Source organism: Apium graveolens, chromosome 6 (assembly GCF_009905375.1).
Source record: "Apium graveolens cultivar Ventura chromosome 6, ASM990537v1, whole genome shotgun sequence".
NCBI lineage: Eukaryota > Viridiplantae > Streptophyta > Magnoliopsida > Apiales > Apiaceae > Apium > Apium graveolens.
In genome coordinates, this window is record NC_133652.1 from 48,234,932 (window position 1) to 48,248,959 (window position 14,028).

The 14,028-nt window shown below is 40.4% G+C and overlaps 1 non-coding gene across 1 annotated transcript; it reads right to left on the reverse strand.

The window, feature by feature from the left end:
* Positions 1–3,804: 3,804 nt before the first annotated feature.
* On the reverse strand, positions 3,805–3,911 carry LOC141669408 (small nucleolar RNA R71). Its single transcript, XR_012553694.1, has one exon. It is a non-coding gene; the product is annotated as a small nucleolar RNA R71 (small nucleolar RNA).
* Positions 3,912–14,028: the final 10,117 nt, after the last annotated feature.

The window sequence follows — 14,028 nt, forward strand, 5'->3', positions numbered from 1 at the left end:
GTATAAGAAATCTGATTGATATATTTTAGGAGACATAATTATATTCCATATCAATTAGAAGTTATCTTGTAACTGTGTACTATATAAACACAGATGTAATAACCCCAATTTTTGGAATTTTTGAAACACGGATGAATAGTAACTTTTGCTGATGATGCTGATTAAGGAAAATTATCAGACCACGCTATATAGGAGTACTGTTATGGAAATTCTAAGATCGTATTAGTATTCCATAAAGTAAATAAGTGTATGTAAAGATCGTCAGAATCCAAATTCGAACACTTTGATTTTTCCCGAAAATCCACCAGATACCGAAAGAATTGAATATAAGGTAACATGATTAAAAGGATTTAATTCAAGGATTATAAGAGAGGATCATAAAAGGAATATAAAATATTGAGAAAAGTTTAGGGGAACCCAAGTAATAAGATCCCGGGTATGATCCCTCAAACAATAAACGAGAACGAAAGTTAAGCGAACCGTATAACAGATCAGCGGTCATTAGCCAAGTAATTAGGGGTTAATCAAAGAGGTTAATGGATGATGATGTCATCACACCAACAAGAGGAAGACAAGTGTAACAAGATGACATAAGCAGATGACATAAGCATGACCAAAAAGGGAAGGAAGTGTTGGTTGATTATAAACCACCCAAAATTTACCATGGTTAAAAGGTTAATTAATCAAAACAAAAACAAAACAACCAATCCAAGGCAAAACAAATCACAAAACACAAATTAGAAGTTAACTTTTGCTTTCCAAGAACAAAAGCTCTCGGCCAAAACCAGAGCAGCAACTTCAAACTACCATATCTCCTTCAATACTCACTCAAATAGTATGTTCTATAGCTCTTTGGAAAGTTATTGAGATGGCCTACAACTCTTGTTCACAAGTCTCGTCCAAATAAGCATGGTAAGACCCTTGTTTTGACAGTTCTTTCAATCTGACTTTTAGAAACTTCAAAACCTAACTTTGTGTTCTTGATTTCTTTGGAAAGATCAAGCTTGTAGGAGGCTAGATTAAGGCTCCCTAAGGCTTCCTAGCAACTTAACACCTACCAAGGAAGGTATCAACTTCAAACCCTAGCTTTGATTTTATGATTCCATTAAGTTTTATTGAAGCATTGTTAGTATTTAGGCTTGATCTTTGATTATAAGTAGTTTTGGTGGATTTGTATTGGTTTTGAATATTGGGTCTTTGATTGGTTGGATAAATTGGTAAAATTTGGAGTTGGGGACTGAGTTTGTAGTATGATGGTTGAATATTGTTGTATTGGTGGTTATTGATAAGTGGCATTTTATACCACTTAGAACGTCTTAAAATGGCTTAAATTGGTGTCTTGAAATCAAGTATTTTGTGTATTTGATGCGTTTTTCTAGTGTTTATGCATTTCAGGGTATTAGTTGCATTTCGGAGGAGGAATCATCAAGAATAAGCCTTGGCATGTGTTCACCATTGCGAGAGGAAAAGAACGGGCAGATTACGGCGAAGAAACGGAGCAAACCTGGAATTTTTCCAGTAGGGTCCTGCGCGCCCGCGCAGCAATGCAGAGCGGCCGCGCAGCAGCCTTGCGCGCCCGCGCAGAAATGCTGAGCGGCCGCGCAGGGTTGGGGAAAAAGCTGAATTATTTTAGACTTCTACTTCTGTTTGGCTTCCAACTTCTATGTAATCTGAGTTTTATGGGACTATTATATAAGTAGATTTGAGACGTTTTCATAGAGAATATGAAAGAGATTATGTTTTAGATTGTGTTTTGCGCAAGAAGCGAAGGAGATAAGGAAGAAGACCGATTTAGCACACCGCAACGAAGAGGAAGCATATATTCTTGTGATTCTTGTTTCGTTGTAACGTTGGATGCTAGTTTTCTTGGGCAGATTACGGCGAAGAAACGGAGCAAACCTGGAATTTTTCCAGTAGGGTCCTGCGCGCCCGCGCAGCAATGCTGAGCGGCCGCGCAGCAGCCTTGCGCGCCCGCGCAGAAATGCTGAGCGGCCGCGCAGGGTCGGGGAAAAAGCTGAATTATTTTAGACTTCTACTTCTGTTTGGCTTCCAACTTCTATGTAATCTGAGTTTTATGGGATTATTATATAAGTAGATTTGAGACGTTTTCATAGAGAATATGAAAGAGATTATGTTTTAGATTGTGTTTTGCGCAAGAAGCGAAGGAGATAAGGAAGAAGACCGATTTAGCACACCGCAACGAAGAGGAAGCATATATTCTTGTGATTCTTGTTTCGTTGTAACGTTGGATGCTAGTTTTCTTGCTTTAACTTATTTACTCTTGTGACGTGCTCTGTTTTAATATAATTAGTTTAGTTATTATTTTCTTGTGTCGTTTATCATGATTTCATATGAACCCATGATGGCGATAAGTTCTATTATGGGCTAATCGTGATCATGGGGTTGCAACGGATTTATTATGGAATTCTTTAGTTAATTGTTTAATACTTTAGTGTGTGATGATTGCATGATATCTACTATTGGTTGTGCGTATTCGTCTTATGTGCGTCGCGAACATATAAGATAGGGTGTTAATCTCTTGTGAAGCGACGGTGGATCTTGAGATTTAGAACTTGCCATGCTAGCATAGGTTCATGTACGTTGTGCATGATTAGTGGGTAACTCTAACAGTTTTATTTGCCTTATGTAATCAAAAGGAATAACTTGTGCTTAAATCGTTGTGTTGTCAATTTCTGTAGACATATAGGAACTCAACATAATTGATGACTATTCAACTTCTATCTTAATTGTGGATGCTTGGTAGAATGGTATTAGTACAATGAAAGTTGGCTTTTATCAGTTTCGTGTTATTCGATTAATATCATCACTGTCACATGCTAAAGGTAATAATAATGGCTATAGAAGGAAGTAATAATGAAGTTGTGATCTCATGAGTGTTTTATTATTGATAAATTGAAGTGTTAGTTAAGTGGTTAATTAAGTAGTTAATTATAGTTAATATTTAATCAACAATTTTAAGTGTTATCTTAACATTGAGAAGTAATCATACATTGGTGAGTGAGTTTAATTAGACAATAACTTAGTCTGAGTCTCTGAGGGAACGAACTAGAAAGTATTCTATATTACTTGCGAACGCGTATACTTGCGTGAATATTAGTGCGTGATTACGCCCTAACAAGTTTTTGGCGCCGCTGCCGGGGACTCGGCGTATTTGTTTAGTTTATGTACTTACCATCATTGGTCATTAGGACTCAGTGATTAGGACGTAGTAGTTAATTACTCTTTTCGGTTGTGTTTCAGGTACTTTAGCAAGCGTTTATGCAAACTCGTTCTCGTGCTCGCAAGAGGACCTTAGATACAGCTGAGGAGAAAGACGAAGTTCTTGATACTCCGGAGAAGTTAGATTTTGAGGATTCGGATTCAGGAACTGAGCAGAAAGAACCAGTAAACATGGGAGATCGTATTATTCAAGCTGATCCAGCTCTTATGGATTTTTCTCGGCCTAAAATTGATGACATTCAGTCAAGCATCCTTCATCCGGCTATTCAAGCTAACACCTTTGAAATCAAGCCGGGCACTATTCAGATGGTGCAGAATTCTGTTTCTTTTGGAGGAGCGGCAACTGAAGACCCCAACATGCACATAAGGAATTTTGTCGAGATCTGCAGCACTTTTAAGTATAATGGCGTGACTGATGAGGCTATCAAGTTGAGGCTTTTCCCATTCTCACTGAGGGATAAGGCTAAAGACTGGTTACATTCTGAACCAGCTGGGTCCATCATTACGTGGCAAGATCTTGCGCAAAAGTTTCTGGTGAAGTTTTATCCAATGGCAAAGACTGCTGCTATGAGGAGTGCTCTTACTCAGTTTGCGCAGCAACCTACAGAATCTATGTGCGAGGCTTGGGAACGCTACAAGGAAATGTTGAGAAAATGTCCACATCATGGAATGCCGGATTGGATGGTAATCACTGGTTTTTATAATGGTTTGGGGGCCCAATCTCGGCCCATGCTCGATGCAGCAGCTGGAGGCGCCTTATGGGCTAAAAGCTATACTGAGGCGTATAATCTTATCGAGACGATGGCTGCAAATGAGCATCAAAACCCAACTCAGAGGATGACGTCAGGCAAGGTAGCAGGTATTCTGGAAGTTGATGCAGCCACCGCTATTGCAGCCCAGCTCCAAGCGCTATCAATGAAGGTTGATTCTTTGGCTACGTATGGAGTTAATCAAATAGCTATGGTTTGTGAGCTTTGTGCAGGTTCTCATGCTACGGATCAGTGTTCTCTTGTCAACGAATCTGTTCAGTATGTGAATAATTATCAGCGACAATAGCAGCCTGTGCCAGCAACCTATCATCCAAACAACAGAAATCATCAAATTTCAGCTGGGGGAATAATCAGAATGATATTCTGCCACCATATCAGCAAGGAGTGAGTAAACAGTTTAACCCACCTGGATTCCAGCAACCACAGCAGTATGCTACAAGGCAATCATATCCTCAACAGGGAAGTGCAGCTGCACCTACTAGTGCTGATTTTGAGGAACTTAAGCTGTTGTGCAAGAGTCAGGCGGTTTCTATCAAGACCTTGGAAAATCAAATCGGTCAATTAGCCAATGCAGTGCTCAATCATCAACCTGGCACTCTTCCCAGTGACACAGAAGTACCAGGAAGGAAGGAAGCTAAAGAGCAAGTCAAGGCTATTACCTTAAGGTCTGGAAAAGTAGCTGATGCTGAAAAGGAAAAAGAAGTCGAAGCTGAAGTTAGAGATGAAAAATCTAAGCAAAAGGAGAAAGTGGCGGAACCAAGGAAGACTACTGTTGAACACACTCTGCCTGAGGCTAATACAGGGGAGAAACAGCTCTATCCTCCACCACCTTTTCCTAAGAGATTGCAGCAACAAAAGCTGGATAGACAGTTCGGGAAGTTTCTGGAGGTGTTCAAGAAACTTCACATCAATATACCTTTCGCTGAGGCTCTGGAACAAATACCTAGTTATGCGAAGTTTATGAAGACTATTCTTTCAAGGAAGGTGAAACTGGATGACCTTGAAACCGTTGCTCTCACGGAAGAATGCAGCGCTGTTCTGCAGCAAAAGTTACCACCAAAACTGAAAGATCCAGGAAGCTTCACCATTCCTTGCACCATTGGCAATCTAACTTTTGACAAGTGCCTTTGTGATTTGGGATCAAGCATTAATCTGATGCCCTTGTCGATCTTTAAAAAGCTGGATCTGCCTGATCCAAAACCCACATACATGTCGCTACAATTGGCGGACCGTTCCATTACTTACCCAAGGGGCATAGTTGAGGATGTGCTCGTCAAGGTGGATAAGCTCTTCTTTCCTGCAGATTTTGTTATTCTGGATTTTGAGGAAGATAAGAAGATTCCCATAATCTTGGGGAGGCCTTTCTTGGCTACTGGCCGTACCTTGATAGATGTGCAAAAAGGGGAACTTACTATGCGGGTCCAAGATCAGGATGTGACCTTCAACGTATTGAAGGCAATGAAATTCCCTACAGAAGATGAGGAGTGTTTAAAAGTGGATGTGATTGATTCCGCAGTTACTTCGGAACTCGATCACATGCTAATGTCTGATGCATTGGAAAAGGCCTTAGTGGGGGATTTTGACAGCGATGATGAAGATAGCAACGAGCAATTACAATATCTGAACGCTTCTCCATGGAAGCGAAAGCTCGACATACCATTTGAATCTCTTGATACTTCTGACCTTAAGAATGCTGAAGGGAAGCTCAAACCATCAATAGAGGAAGCACCTACCTTGGAGCTCAAACCATTACCTGAACACTTGAGGTATGCTTTTTTAGGTGATTCATCTACGTTAGCTGTTATTATTTCAGCTGACCTTTCAGGTAGTGAGGAAGACAAGCTCTTAAGGATTTTGAGAGAATTCAAATCGGCTATAGGATGGACCATAGCAGACATCAAGGGGATAAGTCCTTCATATTGTATGCATAAAATTCTGTTAGAGGAAGGTAGTAAGCCAACTGTGGAACAGCAGCGAAGACTGAACCCGATCATGAAGGAGGTGGTGAAGAAAGAAATTCTGAAATGGCTAGATGCAGGCATCATTTATCCTATTTCTGACAGCTCGTGGGTGAGCCCCGTGCAATGTGTACCTAAGAAAGGAGGTATCACTGTGGTCGCAAATGAAAAGAATGAGCTCATCCCTACTCGAACAGTTACAGGATGGAGAGTATGCATGGATTATAGAAAATTAAACAAAGCCACAAGGAAGGATCACTTCCCTCTCCCATTCATTGATCAAATGCTTGACAGATTGGCGGGACATGAGTATTTTTGTCTTCTGGATGGTTATTCCGGGTATAATCAGATTTGTATTGCACCAGAGGATCAGGAAAAGACTACCTTCACTTGTCCATTTGGCACATTTGCTTTTCGTAGAGTTTCGTTTGGGTTATGTGGCGCCCTGGCCACCTTTCAGAGATGTATGATGGCTATATTCTCTGACATGATTGGAAATAACGTCGAAGTGTTCATGGATGACTTCTCCGTCTTTGGACACTCATATGATGAATGTTTGAATAATCTGCGCGCCGTACTCAAAAGATGCGTGGAAACTAATTTGGTGCTTAATTGGGAGAAATGTCATTTTATGGTGCGTGAAGGCATTATCCTTGGGCATAAGGTCTCTAGCAAAGGTCTGGAGGTGGACAAGGCCAAGGTGGGAGTCATTGAAAATCTTCCCCCACCTAATTCGGTGAAAGGAATCCGTAGTTTTCTCGGTCATGCGGGTTTTTATCGGCGATTCATCAAGGACTTTTCAAAGATATCTAAGCCGTTGTGCAATTTACTTGAGAAAGATGTGCCTTTCAAATTTGATGATGAATGTTTGGCAGCATTCGAGACTCTCAAGAAGAGTTTGATCACGGCACCAGTTATTACAGCACCAGATTGGACAGAACCGTTTGAGATGATGTGTGATGCGAGTGACTATGCGGTAGGTGCAGTTCTGGGACAGCGCAAGAAAAATCTCTTCCATGTGGTCTACTATGCGAGTAAGACTTTAAATGGGGCCCAATTGAACTACACCACTACTGAGAAGGAGCTTTTGGCTATAGTCTTTGGCTTTGATAAATTTCAATCTTATCTGCTTGGTACGAAAGTAACAGTATTCACTGATCATGCAGCTATTCGCTATCTGGTTTCTAAGAAGGATTCGAAGCCGAGACTCATTCGTTGGGTGCTTTTACTTCAGGAATTTGAGTTAGAGATCAAAGATAGAAAAGGTACCGAGAATCAAGTAGCTGACCATCTCTCTAGGTTGGAGAATCCCGATTCTACTTCACAAGATAGGACGTTAATCAATGAATCTTTTCCGGATGAGCAGTTGTTTGCAATTCAGGAGGAAGAACCATGGTTTGCAGATATTGTAAACTATCTTGTCAGCAATATAATGCCGCTTAATTTGACATCCGCTCAAAAGAAGAAGTTTCTGCATGAGGTGAAGTGGTATATGTGGGATGAACCATATTTGTTTAAACAGGGAGCTGATCAGATCATCAGGAGATGTATCCCGTTCTGTGAGACGGAGGGGATATTACGAGACTGCCATTCCACGGTTTATGGTGGACACTATGGAGGTGAGAAGACGGCAGCTCGTATTCTGCAAGCAGGTTTTTTCTGGCCTACTTTGTTCAAGGATGCTCATCAGTTTGTTTTAAGGTGTGATCGTTGCCAAAGAGTGGGAAATTTGTCAAGGAAGGATGAGATGCCATTAAATGTGATGCTTGAAGTCGAGGTCTTTGATGTATGGGGAATAGATTTCATGGGGCCTTTTATCTCATCTTGCAATAATCAGTACATCTTGCTGGCAGTCGATTATGTCTCAAAATGGGTCGAAGTTAAAGCTTTACCGACAAATGATGCAAAGTTCGCTTCTATGATGCAGCGTTATAATGTGAATCATCGAGTAGCTACTGCCTATCATCCGCAAACAAATGGTCAAGCGGAAGTGTCTAACAGAGAGATAAAGCGCATTCCAGAGAAGGTTGTTTGTCCGTCAAGGAAGGATTGGTCTTTAAAGCTCGATGAAGCTGTTTGGGCTTACAGAACAGCATACAAAACTCCACTTGGGATGTCACCGTTTCAGTTGGTGTACGGTAAGGGATGTCATCTACCGGCGGAGCTTGAGCATAAGGCCTACTGGGCATTGAAGAAATTGAACCTGGATTTAGATGCAGCTGGTAAGAAAAGAATGCTTCAGCTTAATGAACTTGATGAATTTCGACTTCAAGCGTACAAGAATAACAAAATATATAAGGAAAAGGTGAAGAGGTGGCACGATAGGAAGCTACATCCTAAGTTATTTGTGCCAGGGCAACAAGTTCTGTTATTCAACTCTCGGCTCCGACTTTTTCCTGGGAAGTTGAAATCAAGGTGGTCTGGACCTTTTATTGTCAAAACTGTGTTTCTACATGGAGCGGTGGAAATTTTTGAGAATGATTCGGACCAAGCATTCAAGGTTAACGGTCAGCGGTTGAAGCACTGCTATGGGGACATGGCAAACCGAGAGGTGGTTAGTGCCATTTTGTTGACTACTTGAGAAAGGTACGGAACGTCAAGCTAATGACGAAAAAGAAAGCGTTGCGTGGGAGGCAACCCATGAATTGTTGTTACAGGATCCCTTAGAAGTTAATAACCTATCCAAAAACAAAAAAAAATCAGAAAAAAAGGGGCTAAAATTTTTTTTTCCAGAGACCCTCTGCGCGCCCGCGCAGCTATGCTGAGCGGCCGCGCAGCTTGCTGCGCGCCCGCGCAGAAATGCTGAGCGGCCGCGCAGGGGTCGAGTTCCAGAAAATTTTTTACAGTTCAGAAAAAAAAAAACAAAAAAAACAAAAACAAAAACACAAAAACCCATCACAGCCCATAAACCCACGAATTCTTTTCCCATTACCCCATGATTTTATCCCTCAACCCCACTCCTAATCTAATTTAACCTACTCCACACACTATATATACATACACCTATCCTACATATCTCCCACAAACTTCCTACACTTAAACCCTCTCATAAACATCAAAAATCAGTTCTTACACACTTTTATTCACAAATCAATGGCACCCAAGAGAGCACGCACTATTGACAGCAGCAGCACATTTCCTACTGCTGATTCATCAAGGGGTACTGCTGCAAGGCCTCGGTTAACTGACAGAGCTGCGGAGGAGGAGTACACTAGGCTGTTGGGGAAGCCGATTCTGAAGGAGAGGGGGTTTTTACCATCAGGGAGGGATGGTGAGTTGTTGCCCATGATTGCAGAGAAGGGGTGGATAGCTTTTTGTGAGTCACCCGAAGCAGTACCGATGAGTGTTGTTCGCGAGTTCTACGCGAACGTGAAGGCTGAAAAGAATGGGTTTTCTGTAGTTCGTGGGCTGACGGTTGATTATCATCCTGCGGCGATTCGCCGTGTGATTGGACAGCGAGAGAGGAAGCCCGAGGAGGAGAACTGGAATGAAAAGACTGCTGAGGATTTTGACTTGGATTTGATTTGTGCGACTCTCTGTCGACCGGGCACAGTTTGGAACCGCAGTCCAGCCAATAATGAGTATCGTCACTTTCCGGCGATCGCCATGAACAGGTATGCCCGTGCATGGAATGCATTTATATGTGCTAATATTTTGCCTTCTTCACATGCACACGAGGTCACAGTTGAGAGAGCACAGTTGTTGTGGGGAATTCTGAATGAGGAATACTATGTGGACCTTGGTGAGTTTATCTACCAAGGAATTCTGAAGTTTTTGAGGGGAGCAAAGCATATGAACATCCCTTATGCATCCATGGTTACGAAGCTATGCCGAGCAATAGGAGTGAACTGGCCGGCTCATGAGCAGTTGCAGTTGCCAGCAGCTCCGATAGATTCTGGCACTCTGAATGGGATACAGGAGTGGACCGGTGGTGAGCCTGAGGAGCATGGGCTGGGTTATCGTCTTCCAGGAGGGCGTCCAGCACGAGGTGCTACTATGGCTAGGCCAGGGCGTGGTGAGGCTGGTTCTTCGAGAGCTCAGGAGGGTGCTGGGATGGGTGATGCCCAGTATAGGAGGCTTTCACGGCGGATGGATGCCATGTATGAGACGCAGAGCAGGTTTGCTCAGGAGCTCACCCTTGCGTTAGGGACTGCTTTTCGAGGCCTTGGAGCTGATATCCAGTGGCCAGTTTTTGGTGAGGACTCTGCATACCCGCCGCCTGATACTCCACCCACTGAGGGTGATGATGATGATGACTCCGAGTAGGTATACCCTGTGTTCCTTTCTACTACCTTCACTAGGGACAGTGAAGATTTTAAGTTTGGGGGTGGTAGTTAAGGAATATTTTGTGTGTGTCATATAGCTGCATATTCATGATAGTTAGTTCATATAGTTGCATAATTTTTGCCATATAGTTTTTTTTATATAGCTTTATTTGTTTGTCATATCATATAGCTCATGCATATACCATGATCCCTTTTGCAATGATTTATCGACTGAATTATGATATTGATGCGAGTGTAGTGATAGCATTAAAGTGTTATTAAGTTGTGTAGGTTGATATGCATGCTAGAAGCACTTGTATTTTCACTAAGTCTTAGAGAATGCTTAAGGGCTAGATTGTTGTTATGATCTGATTATTTTCGAGGATAATCTATTTATTATGCTTAGAATTTGATAATAGGTTCTTAGTGGTAAAGGCATGAAAAAGAAAAAAAAATGGAGTAAAAATGGAATTTGTTGCTAGTTGTGGCTAGGCGTCAAATGGCTAGTAGCCGGCTCGCATGTTATGCGAGTACTCTAGGGTTGAGCAAGATGGAGCGAAACGCACTTGCTCAAAAAAGAAAAAAAAAGAGAAAAAAAAAAATTTTGCATAATTGATCAAGAGTGGGTTCTTTGGTATTCGAGTTATTAAGTTCTTAGGGGACTTTGTGCCTAGTGACCTAAGGCTTTTAGAGTCTGGGATCCGCTAACCTAACGCTCGTTACATGGATACCATTGTATAAGTCTTTTGTGGACCTCACTCATTGCACGGTCAAATAAGCATTTGAGTTGTAAATAAAAAGCACGATTCCGTAGTAAGCTCCAAAGTTCTTGTAGTGTTGTATATCACTTTGTGCCTAGAATTTTTATTCTTTGTATAATCGTAGGATTGCCTTGAGGATAGTCTAGTCATAGTAATTGGTCTAGTTCCGAAGCATATCTGTTAAGCATTTGCACACACCACGTTTCTGGCTGTATGTCCGTTTGCATGAGTTTATTGATCTTTAGTGTCTAACTGCATTCGTTGAGACGTGAGAATTTGGTTGGTTAATTGTAGTAAGGGGGATCGTTGCATTTTCATATAGATTGCATTCATGCATATTTTTAGTTGTTTTGAGTCTGTGACGCTTGAGGACAAGCATCGATTTAAGTTTGGGGGTGTGATAAGTGGCATTTTATACCACTTAGAACGTCTTAAAATGGCTTAAATTGGTGTCTTGAAATCAAGTATTTTGTGTATTTGATGCGTTTTTCTAGTGTTTATGCATTTCAGGGTATTAGTTGCATTTCGGAGGAGGAATCATCAAGAATAAGCCTTGGCATGTGTTCACCATTGCGAGAGGAAAAGAACGGGCAGATTACAGCGAAGAAACGGAGCAAACCTGGAATTTTTCCAGTAGGGTCCTGCGCGCCCGCGCAGCAATGCTGAACGGCCGCGCAGCAGCCTTGTGCGCCCGCGCAGAAATGCTGAGCGGCCGCGCAGGGTCGGGGAAAAAGCTGAATTATTTTAGACTTCTACTTCTGTTTGGCTTCCAACTTCTATGTAATCTGAGTTTTATGGGACTATTATATAAGTAGATTTGAGACGTTTTCATAGAGAATATGAAAGAGATTATGTTTTAGATTGTGTTTTGCGCAAGAAGCGAAGGAGATAAGGAAGAAGACCGATTTAGCACACCGCAACGAAGAGGAAGCATATATTCTTGTGATTCTTGTTTCGTTGTAACGTTGGATGCTAGTTTTCTTGCTTTAACTTATTTACTCTTGTGACGTACTCTGTTTTAATATAATTAGTTTAGTTATTATTTTCTTGTGTCGTTTATCATGATTTCATATGAACCCATGATGGCGATAAGTTATATTATGGGCTAATCGTGATCATGGGATTGCAACGGATTTATTATGGAATTCTTTAGTTAATTGTTTAATACTTTAGTGTGTGATGATTGCATGATATCTAGTATTGGTTGTGCGTATTCGTCTTATGTGCGTCGCGAACATATAAGATAGGGTGTTAATCTGTTGTGAAGCGACGGTGGATCTTGAGATTTAGAACTTGCCATGCTAGCATAGGTTCATGTACGTTGTGCATGATTAGTGGGTAACTCTAACAGTTTTATTTGCCTTATGTAATCAAAAGGAATAACTTGTGCTTAAATCGTTGTGTTGTCAATTTCTGTAGACATATAGGAACTCAACATAATTGATGACTATTCAACTTCTATCTTAATTGTGGATGCTTGGTAGAATGGTATTAGTACAATGAAAGTTGGCTTTTATCAGTTTCGTGTTATTCGATTAATATCATCACTGTCACATGCTAAAGGTAATAACAATGGCTATAGAAGGAAGTAATAATGAAGTTGTGATCTCATGAGTGTTTTATTATTGATAAATTGAAGTGTTAGTTAAGTGGTTAATTAAGTAGTTAATTATAGTTAATATTTAATCAACAATTTTAAGTGTTATCTTAACATTGAGAAGTAATCATACATTGGTGAGTGAGTTTAATTAGACAATAACTTAGTCTGAGTCTCTGAGGGAACGAACTAGAAAGTATTCTATATTACTTGCGAACGCGTATACTTGCGTGAATATTAGTGCGTGATTACGCCCTAACAGTTGTGAGTGAATTGATGATAATTTAGAGTGTTTATTAAATTGGAAATCGCGTAAACATAAACGTCATAATGCCCGATTTTCCTTAACTATCCTGTTCTTAACATCAGGACCCGTGAACTCACTGTTAGGTTTTTACCATTGCCATTATTAGATAGTTCATGTTACGAGCTTCGTTTTGATATGTGGTTCGCTTGAATCCGATGTACGGTTTAGGAGAAACGACCGTTTTAAGTAACGGCGTTTCGCGACCGAACCATTACCCCTCGCCTTACTTTGAAACCTTGGTTAAGGTCCTTAAATGACTAATTGGAGTATGAAACAATTATGTAAAGTGGATTAGGCAGTTGGTAGGGTACTCGCGAAAGAATCGCCTTAAAATTCTTAATAGTTAATTTATTAAAAATGGTGGAGCCAAGGGTACTCGAATGACTTATGTGATTCGTTAAGCGTAGAAGTGACCATAAGCGAACGTTAAGGTTCAATTGGTTAAAGTCTAGTTTCTTAAGCGACCGGGGTTTAATTCCGACTTATGTTGTTGTTCATAGGTTATCGGACCCACTCTAAGCTTAAGTCTATCCGGGAACACTCAGGCAAGTTTTCTACCCGTTATACTGTTATTGTGATGTATATATGTATATGCATTATCTTGTGATAAGTGCATGATTGTTATTAGAAAATCTTGCGATATATTGGAGCATGTGATATGATATTTATATGCATGCTTGTTTCGTAATCTTGATATCTAATTGTTGATTCAATGCTTATAAGTTGCATAATACCTATGCTAGAGATAAGCAGTAGTTGCGTATACCCTTAGTATAGGGGACCCAAAGGTGAACATATTGCTAAACCGGGAGTCGATGTTCCCGAGTATAATATATATATATATATATAGATATAGTTTTCAAAACTATTAATTGAATAAGGTTTATTCGATAAATTTATTTTAATTAATGAATATTAGTTTGAATATTCATTCGAGGACCTATGACTCCGTTTATTTTATTTAATGAATATTATTTTGAATATTTATTCGAGGACCTATGACTCCATTTATTTTATTTAATGAATATTATTTTGAATATTCATTCGAGGACTTATGACTCCGTTTATTTTATTTAATGAATATTATTTTGAATATTCATTCGAGGACTTATGACTCCGTTTATTTTATT